Below are 15,486 nucleotides of genomic sequence, written 5' to 3'. Positions count from 1 at the left end.
AACCCGCAAAAATTATAATTTGCGTAATTACTGGTGGTAGGACCTCTTGTGAGTCCGCGCGGGTGGGTACCACCACCTTGCCTATTTCTGCCGTGAAGCAGTAATGCGTTTCGGTTTGAAGGGTGAGGCAGCCGTTATATCTTACTTGAGACCTTAGAACATATATCTCAAGGTGGGTGGCGCACTTACGTTGTGGATGTCTATGGGCTCCAGTAACCACTTAACACCAGGTGGGCTGTGAGCTCGTCCACCCATCTAAGCAATAAAAAAAAAACAAACGAAAGCTAGTCATCATTTGAAAACTATTACCTTTTTTTATGAATGCGTTTAAAAAAATACGCTTACAATCTTATTTACGCCCAAAAGCATTCAAACCATAGTTTTTGGCGACGAAATCGATATTTATCTATTCATAGCTATTTTATTTACTCATCCAATTCCGTAAGCAAACATTTGTCGAAACAAATTTTGTGTTAAATTGTGAGTATAAAATGTAAGGTGTTGCCTAAATGAATTTAAAGTAAATATAAATATATTAGTAACTAGCTGACCCGGCAGACTTCGTAGTGCCTCAACCGATAAATAAAATACCTAAACTTTTGTATAAAATAAACTTAAAACAAACAAAAGGAGTCCGTCTGTCCGACGGGGGAAGACATCAAAGGAAAAACAAAATTGTAATTTTTTTTTATTCCGAGCATTTTCATATTTATTTACCTTTTAAACCTTCTCTGGACTTCCACAAATAATTCAAGACCAAAATTAGCCAAAGCGAGACTAACGAACAGCAATTCTTCTTATATTTATATATAGATAGATAGATAGATTATTATTTTATCGATCTAGTTTTTAGGATGGCATTTTGAGATTGTACGTATTTTTAGCTTAATTGAACATAACTAATAAGTACAGCTTGTTTCAATAAATGTCATGTGAATTCGAGTCGAGTCGTGATCGGAACTTCAAAGTATGAAATGTAATTAATTTTACGTCAGATGTAATTGGAGAATTCTTGTTGAATGTTAAAATACGAACTCCACCGCCGGTTGCGAAATGTATCAGAATCCTAATAAGAAACGGCGAGACAAATCAGTTGGCTTGGAATATATTCTTATAATATTCTACTAAATTTATGTACATACGTATATGATACCAATTGGCTGTGTGGTGCAGCATCAGCCCATTTTTATTTTATTGCCCTTGTAGGCAGACAGGCATACGGCCCACCTGATGGTGAGTGCTTACCGTCGCCCATGGACTTCAGCAATACCAGGGGCAGAGCCAAGCCGCTGCCTATCTACCTACCGGCTGCCTTTCCCGAGGGTTTCGTAAAGGTGAGTAATAGAGTATTTTGCCAGCGTACTGCGATCGCCAACTGCCATTTAGTGATGGTATTGTAAGCCTGCATCGGCAGAGACCATCATCCTGCCTATTACTGCTGTTAATAGCCAACTGTGCGTTCAATTTTGAAAGTTGGGACAGGTGCTATTCAACATTTTGCGTACTACCCCGCTTTTGCGGAGCAGCGCCGCGTCCTCGTTGCAAAAATAGGACCGGACTTGTCGCTTCGGACCGTCGCGGCTACGATGCTCGGCAGCAACGAGTAGTGGCAGGCGATGCTCGACTTCTGCGAGTCCACATCTCGGAGGCGGCCGAACGGCAGAGGGAGAGCTCTTCTTCTCTCTCGGCGCTGTGCCGCCGCAGCCGAGCCGGGGGTCGGAGGAGGGCGTTCGTCCAGCTCCGGCCCCTGTGAGGAGGCAGTCTCCTCCCGGTGATGGTCGCGGGGCGACCTAAGGGGGTGGAGGCTGCGCCGCACGCTACCGTCACTCTAGTGCGTTGGCACCAGGAGGACGGGACGACGCGTCGGCGGCTCCGGCCTGCGATGATGTCCGCATTGTCGTCGTCGCTGTCGTCGCCGAACATACTGTAGAAGAGCAACCCGGTCGGCGGTGTATCGCGTTCCGACCCGGCAGGCTGGTTCGGGCCCAGCGGGGTATCCCGGAACACCAGCGGTATCGCCCGGGTGGCCTGGTAGGGCCGCTGTACCGCGGAGACCGGCGTCATTGGTCGTCGTCTATTGCCTCGACGACCCGTCGGTCGGGCGTCCTCGGGGTGGCACCGCGTGTCTTGTTGTAGTGTTGACCGTGGGAGCCCCCCTACTCTGACCGGGTTCTGACCCCGGACGGAGATCGGACGTCGGGTGTAAGAGTGCAGAGGAGTCGTTTAGTGCGGTGGGGCCCTAAAATTCCTTGGGCCCGCGGTCTGCTCCCAGCACCTTACAGATCGTCAAGTCCCACATACCCCGCGCGCCCCCTAGGCGCGGGGACCTCGTAGGAGGTTCGGACACCGGCACAAAAAAAAAATCATGTGATAAAGCGAATTGGTGGTAGGGCTTGTCATGGGCCTAGAAGGGCGGACCCCAACCATTACACTTTAGCAACTGTTAATTACAATTTGAAGGGCTATTTGAGCATCCGTGATTCGAAGGGTACTATCTAAGGGTACATTGCAGTATATTAATAGTATAACGGCCGTCTGGTGTAGTGGTAAGTGACATGGTCACTACATAAGGGGGTCGCGGGTTCGAATCCCGCCAAAGGAAGATATTTGTATGATAAATATAAATGTCTTTTCCAGGGTTATGGATGTATATTAAATATATGTATGTGTATAATAAAAATCTTACATTTATATCCGTTATCTGGTACCTGTAACACAAGTTCTTTACGAACTTATCACGGGACCAGTTAACGTGGCGTGATTGTTAGTAAATATTTATTTATTTATTTATTTTAAAAAAAAAAAAGTTATCACTGAAAAGCGTCGATAATAGCTTTTTTTTTCGATAATGAAAATTCATGCATATCTTCTCGAATCGTTTTGCCTTTTAAATTCATCTTCAACAAATTGCTAAATTAGATTTAACAATGAACAGAATTCATAATTTATACCGAGTCTCCCCTTCTGAATTCGCCATGAGATCATTAATTTTCAATCTTATTGAAATCAAGTCTCGTCTTAATTTCGTAAGACAAGGCCACTGTGATTATGAGCGAGTTGGCCCCATTACACTGGGGCCTGACAAGGGTATTATTGGATGCTATTATCTAAATTGTGTTTCAGCAAATTGGGTGACCAATTTGGATCTACTATCTTGGAGGAAGCAATGGAAGGGTACATTATAATTGTCGCAGTTAAATTCAAAGTTGTGGCACGTTGAAAAGATGTCACATCGTATGAAATATTAACTTATAATTTTCAAGTGGTAAGTCGTCTCGTCACGTCTTGTGAGTCCGCACGGGTAGGAAATATTACCCTGCCTATTTTTGCCGTGAAGCAGTAATTCGGACTGAAGGGTAGGGCATCCGTTGTACCTTAGAACGCATTTTTTTTTATTGATTAGCTAGGTGGACGAGCTCACAGCCCACCTGATCTTAAGTGGTTACTGAAGCCCATAGACATCTACAACGTAAATGCGCCACCCCCCTTGATATATAAGTTCTAAGGTCTCAAGCATAGTTACAACGGCTGCCCCACCTTCAAACCGAAACGCATTACTGCTTCACGGCAGAAATAGGCGGGGTGGTGGTACCTACCCGTGCGGACTCACAAGACGTCCTACCACCAGTAATAACGCAAATTATAATTTTGCGGATTTTTGATTTTTATTACACGATGTTATTCCTTCACCGTGGAAGTCAATCGTGAACATTTGTTGAGTACGTATTTCATTAGAAAAATTGCTACCCGCCTGAGATTCGAACACCGGTGCATCGCTCAACACGAATAATGCACCGGACGTCTTATCCTTTAGGCCACGACGACTTCAATCTCTCAGGTGGGTGGAGGAATTTATTTTGTAGATGTCTTAGGGCTCTGGCAACCACTGAACACCAGGTGGGCCGTGAGCTCGTCGACGAAAATTTACTAAAAAAATGTCTGAGTAAATTGTGAAACGTTTTCTAAAAATCTTAAAAATTGTTAATTTTCATTGCAAAAATATTATTTTATATTACAACTGAAAATTAAGGGTAAGATTTTTTTGTAACGTTAATTAATTTTCAGCCAACACTGAGGCGTAATACCTTTTTCTTTTTCTTTTTCTCTCTTCTTCTTTGCTATTTTACAATTTACTGCTCCGAATTCTCGATTTTTAATCGCCTAAAATTAGAATCTTATACCTTTAAACGAGCAATTCTTGTATATATATAATTGTATCATCTGACACTCGGAAAAGGATCCACAGATTTTCATAAAATTTAGTATACAGGGGATTTCGGGAGCGATAAATCGATCTAGCTACGATTACGGTAGTTTTTTTTGACGTTCAACAAGTATGTACTTTCATTTATGTTGAATAAAATTTTTTTGATTTGATTTGATTTGATTTGGTTTATTTTCAGAAAATGTTGTTTTATTCGTGTTTTCAATAATCGACTCTTCCCGACATCTATTGGGTTGCGACATATTGTTCTATACGTACAATTGCTTATATAAATAGCACCCATTTTGAAGGCACACACATAAACATATATCTATCTCGTTATAATAAAAATGCTTAAATTATAATAACGATTTTTAAATATTAAACATCCATACGCAAAGGCAGTTTTCGCCAATGTATCTAAACACCAATAACTGATTTTTACAAATTTTAAATTTTCAATGGCAAATAAGAGCGAATAATTTCAAACACAAAAAAAATATCTGAATCTTGGGATGTCAATGATTACGGTTGAATTTAGATAATTCATCGTTCAAATTTATCTTTAGATAAATTCATAAAGATTCATTAGTAAATTACTAATTTCGTATTTCTAACGAGAATGAATTCCGATTTGCGACTCGGGCAGTAGGCGGTAACGATACGACGGCGAGCCTTCGGCGCGCACTGTGCGGTACCGTGGGTTTCATGGAGTCGGAGTGGTGGGGCTCGATGGGGTTTAGTCGGTAGTCGTTCTGCGGGGCAAGTGCTTCGCGCGCCTTTTTCAAGGCGTAGTCTCCTGTGAGAAATTGGGGGAGGTGAAGGACCTCGGCCCTTCTCTTCTCCCCTTCTTCCTCTCAGGAGGCGCCGGAGTCCGACATAACCCGGTCCGTTACCCCCCTCGACCGGGTATCCGTAAATGGATTCCCCAGCGTTAAAAAAAAAAAAAAAAAGGCGGTAACGATAAGGCGATTATCACGACGCATTGCTTGTTGGCGAGGAAGAGGAGGCAATCAGTGGTGTACAAAGAAAATATGGTTTAATTTTTCCTACCAAATTATATTTGAAATAACGGCCATGACGATATACAGGTACACAGGTGTTATCTGGTACTTGTAACACAAGTTCTTTACGAACTTATCACGGGGCCAGTTAACGTGGCGTGATTGTTAGCATAATATTTGTTTATTTATTTAAAAAAAAAAAAAAACTAATACTTCATAAACCGAAGATCGTTATTTTGTTTATTAGTTCGTAGCGGAATTGAGAAATTCACGGATACCTAAATGAAATTGTCGCTCGGGCAAGAAGACTCTTAAGACATTTATATACCTCATTCGGACAAGGCAAACGAAGCGAAAGCTTTTTTTTTCCTACCTAGCTGAGAGCCTTGAGAGGCTATTTCAGCGTAACCTTAACTAGTAGGTGTGCTCATGGGGCTCAAACCTGACGACGTTGCTAACACGAACCCTAGCAAGAGCCGCGCTTCGCAGAATCTACCACCGGATCGGAAACGCGACCCACTGAGAAGATCCGGCAAGAAACTCAGTGGGCTGTGTCTGTGGGTTAATTTACTCGTCGAACCCGTCGCTTGTGACGAAGGGCTCGACGAGATCAATGACCGGTGCTTGAGGTAACTAAAAGCACTGGATCGGGAGGATCCGAAATGACGTGGTTTTTACCAATGCATGCAGTCGGTACCTTTAATTGTGTTAGCATTTAGTGTGAAATCAATGTATATGTGACCTGCAATGTTCTGTGCTGATGTATAACATGTTGGTACCCAATAAATAAAAATAACATAAAATAAAATATCAAAAAATTATGAAGATATTGGGCCATTCTGCGACATAATATACATTATTATGTATACAGAGTTTAATTATCCAGTAGACGTGCGCATTGATTGAAAATGACTAAAGTCACTTTAAGCTTTGCGTGTATCAATAGCAACTAGATGATGACCGAGCGTTTTTTTTTTTTTTTTTTTTTTTTATTGCCTTTGTAGGCAGACGGGCATACGGCCCACCTGATGGTGAGTGGTTACCGTCGCCCATGGACTTCAGCAATGCCAGGGGCAGAGCCAAGCCGCTGCCTACCGCTTAATACTCTCCACAAGCCTCGTTTGAAGAAGGACATGTCATAGCGCTCGGGAAACACCGTGGAGGGGAGCTCATTCCATAGCCGGATGGTACGTGGCAAAAAAGATCTCTGGAAACGCACTGTGGATGACCGCAGTGGCTCCAGGTAGTATGGATGAACTCTACTCCGGTGGCGGGCGGTGCGATGGTAAAAACGAGATGCCGGTATCATCTCGAACAATTCCTCAGAGCACTCCCCATGGAACATACGGTACAAAATACAGAGGGAACCGAAGTCCCTCCGCAGACCCAGAGGCTCCAAACGATCCGAGAGAATGGGATTATCGACAATCCGAACGGCCCTCCTCTGTATGGAGTCAAATGGAAGAAGCTGGTATTTGGGAGCCCCAGCCCAGAGATGGGAGCAGTACTCCATGCGAGGCCGGACTTGTGCTTTATAAAGCAAAAGTCTTTGTCCAGGCGTGAAGTACCGCTTCGCTCTGTTGAGGACTCCCAGCATTTTGGACGCCAACTTGGCTTTGCCTTCCAAATGACTCCGAAACTGGACATCGCTCGAAATGTCGACCCCAAGTATCCCGATACTCTCGGAAGGTTGCAGGGATACTCCTTGGAATTGCGGCGCCATGACAAAGGGGTCCTTCTTCGCAGTGAACGCGCAAACTTGTGTCTTTATCGGGTTGAATTGAACCAAGTTCAATTCACCCCATTCGGAGACTCGCCCCAGAGAGTTCTCCACTTCAGACACAAGTTTTGATCGTCTCTCTTGCACCACGCTCCGAGAGAGACTCTGATGGCCGATATATCGCGCATCCCCCGTGCTGTCATCTGCATAGCAATGCATGCCATCAATAGACAGCATGTCATTGATATACAGGATGAAAAGCGTGGGGGAGAGCACCGAACCTTGTGGAACGCCAGCGTTAATGGTCATGGTATCAGAACAGTCACCGTCTACAACGACCGTGATGCTCCGCCCATCCAAAAAGCTAGCGATCCACTTGCAGAGACCCTCGGGGATTCCGTAAGATGGTAACTTCGATAGAAGTGCCCTATGCCAGACCCTGTCGAAGGCCTTCGCGATATCAAGGCTCACAGCAAGAGCCTCGCCCTTGCTTTCCAAGGCTTCAGCCCACCTGTGAGTAAGGTATACAAGAAGATCGCCAGCTGAGCGACCGTGACGGAAACCGTACTGTCGGTCACTGATCAGCTGGCGATCCTCCAGATACTTCAGGAGTTGTATATTAATTATTCGCTCCATCACCTTGGAAAGCAAGGAAGTTATCGCGATAGGCCTATAGCTCGATGGGTCCGACCGGTCACCCTTCTTGGGGATAGGGTGGACGTGGGCAGTCTTCCATGAAGACGGAACCCTGTTAGTGCAATAAGAGAGGCGATACAAACGCGTTAGCGCAGGCGTCAGCTCAGGGGCGCACGTTTTCAGAACCACTGCAGGGATGCCGTCTGGCCCGCTCGACTTATGGACGTCCAGGAGTCGGAGTTCCCGCCTGACTGCACACTGTGTAAAGCAGATCTCGGGCAGGGAACTATCACACCGGAGGATGTTCGGTGGTGTGGCACCCCCGTCGTCCACAGTCGAGTTCGAGGCGAAGAGTTTGACCAGAAGGTCAGCCTTCTCTTTCGCACTATGGGCCAGACTGTCATCGGACTTGCGTAGTGGTGGGAGACTAGACCTGCAAAAGTTTCCTTCTGCAGCTTTGGCGAGCGACCAGAAAGCACGGCTCCCAGAGGGATAGCTCTTCAGTCGCTCGCCAATTCTAGCAACGTGCTCCGACTTCGCCTTGGCAATAACCTTCTTGTAGGACCTGGAAGCGGCGTTATATTTCCGCCTTTCCTCTGAGATGTTAGGGTCCTGACGTCTCCTGGCATTATCCCATGCCACGTATGCGGACCGCTTGAGGTGTGCAGCATCCCTGCTGGCATTGTTATACCAGGGTCTGCTGCGACCCCCAACGGGCACTTCAGAGGAGGGAATAAACAATTCCATCCCCTGGAGCACCACGTCTTTAAGACGGTCCGCACAGACGTCAGGATCAGCAGAGGAAAAGCAGAACCGCCCCCATGGGTAGGATGCGTAAAATTCACGCAATCCATCCCAATCTGCTGACATATACCGCCAAACTCTTCGATACCCGGTCGTCGTTCGACGATCAGGACGAGAGAGTGGAACGGCAGCACGAATAAGGCAGTGATCAGACGATCCAAGCGGAGCGTCGACCACCACACTGTATCCGGCCGGATCTGTGGTCAGCAGAAGGTCCAACAAAGAAGGCTCGTGCCCCTCGATATCTGGGACACGGGTGGGCTGTGTCACCAGCTGGGAGAAGCCGTAGGCCAAGGCGAAATCGTAGGCAGTCCGACCCGGGAGGTCAGTGGTTCTGGACCCCAACCACTCTTGGTGGTGAGCGTTAAAGTCTCCAAGAACCACCACCTCCGCAGATGGGTACTGCTCAAGCACGCGGTTAGTCCCCTCTTGCACATGCTCAAACAGAGCTGAACCTGCATCACTGCTGTGGGACCTGTACAGGCACGCGTAGATTCGGCTACGGCCCCCGTGATCTACGCGCAGCCACAAGAGGGACAGGTCCCGTTGCTCGTTTTTTTTTTGATAACGCCATCTTGTTGCGGTTAGTTGCCCTCAATTAAGAAAAATAGTATTATTATTCGCCAATAGATGTCGGGAAGAGTCGATTATTGAAAACACGAATAAAACAACATTTTCTGAAAATAAATCAAATCAAATCAAATCAAATCAAAAAAATTTTATTCAACATAAATTTTCGATTTCGATTCGACCACAGACTTAAACAATAACAAATGTTTCCCAAATGACAGTAAACAAAGAGTATATTTTTATGTGTGTATATTGTCAAATACATGGTAATGTGTGTAATGTTTTCTTTATTGATTTAAAGTATCTTTTATGCATTATTTAAAAAAAAAAAATAGCATTGTGCACTCCTTCTCTATATTCTCTATAAGTGTGAGAAATTTCATACTCCTCCGTCCGCGCAATTTTCGTAAAAAGGGGTACAAAGTTTTTGCTTCACGTATTAATATATAGATGAGAGGAAGAGGAGAGAGTTTTCTCTAGCTAAAATAGTTTTCGATTTTCTTTGTATTTATTACTAATTCAAATCATTTAGTAATTAAGTTTTTAAAATAACATTTACGGCTTAGTTTCGCATTTACTATTTTCATTTTATAAAACACTAGCGACCCGCCCTCGCTTCGCTTCGGAAACATTAAAACACATACGAAACCAAAAAAAAAAAAATTTTTTTTAATAGTAGCCTTTGTTCATCAGGGACAATGTCGGCTTCTAATGGAAAAAGAATTTTTCAAATCGGTCCAGTAGTTTCGGAGCCTATTCGAAACAAACAAACAAACAAATCTTTCCTCTTTATAATATTAGTTAGATATAGATATTACAAAAGCAGTTTTAATTACGTCTGCGACTCTGGAAAACTGAAGGCAATAAAATAACAATGTTTTTGCTCAAAAATTCTTTATGAAAGAGGTACTATGAAATAATAATCAAAAGTTTTCCTCATTCCACGTGACGTTTTCCGAACGTGACTAACTCTTTCCTTCTAAAGGCCCTTGTACACCTGAATAAACAAATCAATGAATATTTTATATGGCGAAGATTGTAGCGTGTTTTTTCGGCTTCTTCGGAATACTACATCTGTCCAGCGGTCTCCCTTGCGTTCAATTTATAATCTGTCAGTACTTTACAATAAACCTTTTTTATTTATGGATCAGATGGGTGAACGAGCTGACGGTCCACCTGGTATTAAGCGGTTACCGAGGTCCGTGGACATCACAACGCGAATACCGCCACCCACCTTGAAATATAAAGTCACAGTTTTTGTAGGCAGCGGCTCGGCTCTGCCTCTGGCATTGCGGAATTCCAGGGGCGACGGTAACCACTCACCATCAGGTGGGCCGTGTACTCGTCTGCTTACAAGGGAAATAAAAAAAAAACAGTCTCAATTATTATTTTTATAGCTTGAGTGGGTGGACGAGCTCACGGCCCACCTAGTGTTACGTGACAACCTAAACCCATAGACATCTACAAGGTAAAGCCCGCCACCCATTTCGAGACATGAGTTATAAGGTGTGACTTTTAACAGTACAACGGCTGCCCCACCCTTCAAACCGATACTGCTTCGCGGCAGAAATAGGCAGGGTAGTGATACCTACCCGTCACAAGACGTGCTACCAACAGTAATTACGCAATTTTTTTTTCTGGGTTTGATTTTTATTACACGATGTTATTATTTCGCCATGGAAGTCAATCGTGCACAGTTGTGAAGTAAGCATTTCATTACAAAAATTGGTACCCGCCTGCGGGACTCGAACACCGGTGCATCTCTCGACACGAATGCACCGGGCGTCTTATCCTTTAGGCCACGACGACTTAATTCTATCGTACGCAGCTCTCCCACCATTGAAACCGGAAGACAACCTTCGCGGTTGGTAAATTTACGGGCACACCATACTACCCACCATCAACAACGCGGACAATGAGAACTGCAATGTTTTTCTAAATATACACGACTATAGCACGACTATAAGCGGAAAACAGTGGATAACACCAATCGCGTCGGCCATGTTATAGGAAACTTCTAGAGTCTTACGAAGTTCAGTATCTACTCGTAACTTATCCGACAGAACGCGAAACAACTCAAAACACGAAACAGCCTGCTATCAAACTTTCGATTCAACTTACGAGTGAGGTAATAATGTACGCCTAGTATTTTTTATATGTAGACAGGCGATCTGAAGTCGGCACTTATTTTATATCGTTTTCGGCAGTAGTCGAAATTCGACTATAATTAATTGAAATTATAAGTTTGAACATTATTAAGATTCTATTGTCGAAGACTATTATACTTCTATAATCACAGTTTTCGCCAAGACGACACACACCGTAGACAAAATATATTAGTAAAGACAAACAATATTCAATCTATTCTCAATTTGACCACGGATCATAAGCAATAAGAAAAGTTTGACAATAAACAAATAGTATGCATGCGTGTGTGTATCAAATACTTGGTAGTGTGTGTAATGTTTTTTTGTATTGATTTAATGTATTTTTTATGCTTAATTAAATAATATTAACATTCTGCACACCTTCTCTATATGCTCCATAATTGTGGGTAATTTCATATTCCTCCGTCCACGCAATTTTCGTAAAAAGGGGTACAAAGTTTTTGGTTCACGTATTAATAAATATAGGTAGATGAAATGTGAGAGCTCATATACTGTGTACCTTTTTTTTAATTATCAATTTGCATACAAATGAAAAATATTATATTTCATATGTAAAAATAATATATTATATAATTTTTATTCAGAAATAATATGTAATTCGAAATATTTGTGCCCAGTACATCTGTACTGTTACAATTTGCATAACCCAAAAGAATCCTATTTTTTTTTATGTAAACCTTTTAGTTTCAATTATCACAAAACAAAAGTCAGTCTAGAACAAGCGTCAAAATTATATTAAACATGCACTCTATACTTTTTTATTTTATATTAAAAAGGATGGTTTTTTGCAAAGAGTCTGTACTATAAATCGCACGGAAATCGCATCTGTGGTTTCTACTGTACTAATACAGAAATTACATAGTTTTGAATTTTGATAAACGAGCTTTATATAAGCTGTTTATTATAATAACCGTGGACACTGTCACGTATATATAAAAGCTCTGTCCAAATAAGCTCTATTGCAAATGAAATGCCCGAGAAAACGGGCTTTCCTTCGGAATCCGTAGATTTCTTGTACAGCGTAGCACATGTAAATAAACTTAATGAAATTCCTTCTGTGAGATTTCTGGGAACCGTTTGATCGGCTTGGGCCATCGTTTATTTACATAAAACATATTTTGGTCACAGATCCTATAGCGTATGGAATGTTCCAGAGTGAGAGAGAGAGAGAGACAGAGAGATGTATTGGATTGTATGACACTGCCTGTTGTTAAAGTTGGGTGAGAGTAAATCCAAATTCAAACGTGTTTATGTATGTTAAGAAAAACCTTTATTACTTAAAACTCTATAGTTTTTAAAAATAATTTTTCTTCAGTGTCATTCAGTATCACGGAGTGAAGTCTGTCATTACGTAAAAGGAGAGTTCAGTTTTGTATAGTTTATTAATACTTTTTACTTTTTAATATTAATTTTAAAAGAGATAAAGGACTTTAAATATTATTTTCTTATTATATAACGTAAAAAGAGGTACAAAGTTTTTGCTTCACGTATTAATAATATATAGATTTCATTGGTCACTAAAATTCTAATTATAATACTTGTTCGTATGTTATTTTAAATTTATAAGTCCGAATCGATCTCTGTCTGTCTGTGGGTCACGTTTGAACCGAATGTCGTGAAACTTTTTTCCATTACCAAAAGCCCAAAATGAAAACTAATAATTTCGAAGCGAAGTCGTAACGCCGGCTGAGTTTGACCTCTATACAGAACGGATTTCTGTACATTCGGAGGTCATGAACTGGTTACGCATAGAATCGATTGAACCTTGTCCCAAATTAGGGTTTTATTGAGACGGACAGCATTGTGCACACTGAAACATTGTTTGATTTGTCCATATACCTTCTTGTTCTACAGATATGTATGTGGTTGCTGGGCTTACTAAATTTATATGATGACTAGCTGACCTGACAGACTTCGTAGTGCCTCAGTGGATAAGTAAAAGACCTAAACTTTTGTATAAAATATACTTAAAACAAACAAAAGGAATCCGTCCGACGGGGGACACATCAAGGAAAAAACAAAATTGTTATTTTTATTTAATTCCGAGCATTTTCTTATTTATCTACCTTTCAAACCTTCTCTGGACTTCCACAAATAATTCAAGACCAAAATTAGTCGAATGGGTCCAGTCGTTCTCGAGTTTTAGCGAGACTAACGAACAGCAATTCATTTTTATATATATAGATGATAAGTTTCTCAATTCCTTAAGAGAATTCTCTTCTTATCTGTTATCAAATTCCAATTAAGACCGATAATTTGTCTGGATAAGATAGTAGGTACGCGCGGCAGTACGTAAAGCCTCTGGTGAGCACTAAAAAACCGGAAAATATAGGACAATCCATTTTAATTTGTATGGAATTCTGAATAAATTTGGTTTTCGCTAACACAACTTAAAGAAAGCAATGGATGAATACGTTGCGTAATAAGTCTGTACACGATCTAAAACAATTACGCATTATTAAAATGTTTGGATACTTTTTTTATACGGGGTAATTTTAAGGATAGATTTATAAGTAAGAAACTTGTGGACTTTTTAGTATGTTAGTTTAGTATGTTCGTAAGTTAACATTGGCAGTGCCATATCGCCCAGGTTGAATTCCTGATAAGTCTTAATTGAAGATGCATATATGATGTTTCATGACTTTTTAAGCCCATGTTTTTAATAGTTACAAATCTACGACTTTTAATGATAATGGCACTAGGGAAATTAAATAGATGTAATAAATAAATAAATAAATATTTACTAACAATCACGCCACGTTAACTAGTCCCGTGATAAGTTCGTAAAGAGCTTGTGTTACAGGTACCAGATATCAGATATAAATTTAAGATTTTATTATACACATACATATATTTTAATATACATCCATAACCCTGCAAAAGACATTTACATTTATCATACAAATATCTTCCCTTGGCTGGATTCGAACCTGCGACCCCCTTGTGTAGTGACCATGTCACTTACCACTACACCAGATGACCGTTAAATGTAATGTGTTGCTTATTGAAACAGAAAAACAAAGTTGTTGTTCTGCAAAGAGTTATTTATTTTATTAACTTATTTCTACACCTACAATTATTATAATTATTTTCAAACCTGCAAAAAGAATCGATATTGAAAGTTATTGCTTCAATATTGAAAGCTTCAATATTCAATATTTCATTATTGAAATCCTTTTTGAAATCTGATTTATTTATTTATTTAAGAAAGCACGTTATCTTTTTGAAAGTAAAAATCCAGAGAGCAATTCAAATTATAGAATGAACATTTCACCATAATACTATTATGATTGTCGAAGCTAATGGGCCGTTCCAGATAATATGGATGGACCCGCAAAATTATAATTTGCGTAATTACTGGTGGTAGGACCTCTTGTGAGTCTGCGCGGGTGGGTACCACCACCCTGCCTATTTCTGCCGTGAAGCAGTAATGCGTTTCGGTTTGAAGGGTGGGGCAGCCGTTGTAACTATACTTGAGACCTTAGAACTTGTATCTCAAGGTGGGTGGCGCATTAACGTTGTAGATGTCTATGGGCTCCAGTAACCACTTAACACCAGGTGGGCTGTGAGCTCGTCCAGCCATCTAAGCAATAAAAAAAAAAACTCTGACCCGATGGCGGGAGGTGTGATGATAAAAAGGAAATGAGGGGATCATCTCGAATAATTCCTCAGAGCATTCCCCATGGACTATACGGTATAAAACACAAAGAGAACCGAAGTCCCTCCGTAGACCCAGAGGTTCCAAGCGATCCGTGAGAGCGGGACTATCAACCATTTGAGCTGCAGTTATCTATTCGTATTCCGTTCTGGAATGTTCGAAGAAGGTTCAAAGAAGATTCGTTATCCGCATTACCTCTTAAACACTTCACAAACCCTAATACTCTAATTATTATTACTCGATAAGTGTACCGTGAAATTACGCCGCATTTTACTTAAAAATAAATACATCTTGAGATGATTTCGTCATGATTAATAAGCATTACGCCGAGATACACATTCGATAGCTCCTAATTGCTCGATAATTATAGGTAATTAAATACCGCAGCTTATTCGAACATTGTGACCACATATTTATGAAGAAAATTAATTTGCGTTTTGAGATTTATTTGCATCGCATGAATATGAACCATTACAAAACAAGCCTTAGAGACTGTTTCATATTTTGAAGCCTCAAGTCGTTTTGAATGCCCTTGTCATTTGTATTCTGTTCATAGTCGGAAGGATTTTTTTAGTTTACGTGAGTCGTAAAAATAATTAAAACAACCTTTACGGTTTAAAATCGCTTTATTTATTTTAAAATAAATTAATCGAAACTTAAATAAAACAAAATAGAATAATGACTAAAACGCGAGTTAAATAACCGTATAGGTATTTTTTAAT

The 15,486-nt window shown here is 41.1% G+C and overlaps 1 protein-coding gene across 3 annotated transcripts in view; it reads right to left on the bottom strand.

The window, feature by feature from the left end:
- The window catches only part of Akhr (adipokinetic hormone receptor), a 130,792-nt gene that overhangs the window by 27,991 nt on the left and 87,315 nt on the right, over positions 1 to 15,486 (bottom strand).

The sequence above is a fragment of the Bombyx mori genome, chromosome 19, assembly GCF_030269925.1.
Source record: "Bombyx mori chromosome 19, ASM3026992v2".
In the NCBI taxonomy this organism is placed as follows: domain Eukaryota; kingdom Metazoa; phylum Arthropoda; class Insecta; order Lepidoptera; family Bombycidae; genus Bombyx; species Bombyx mori.
This window is presented reverse-complemented; position numbering and strand designations above follow the sequence as displayed.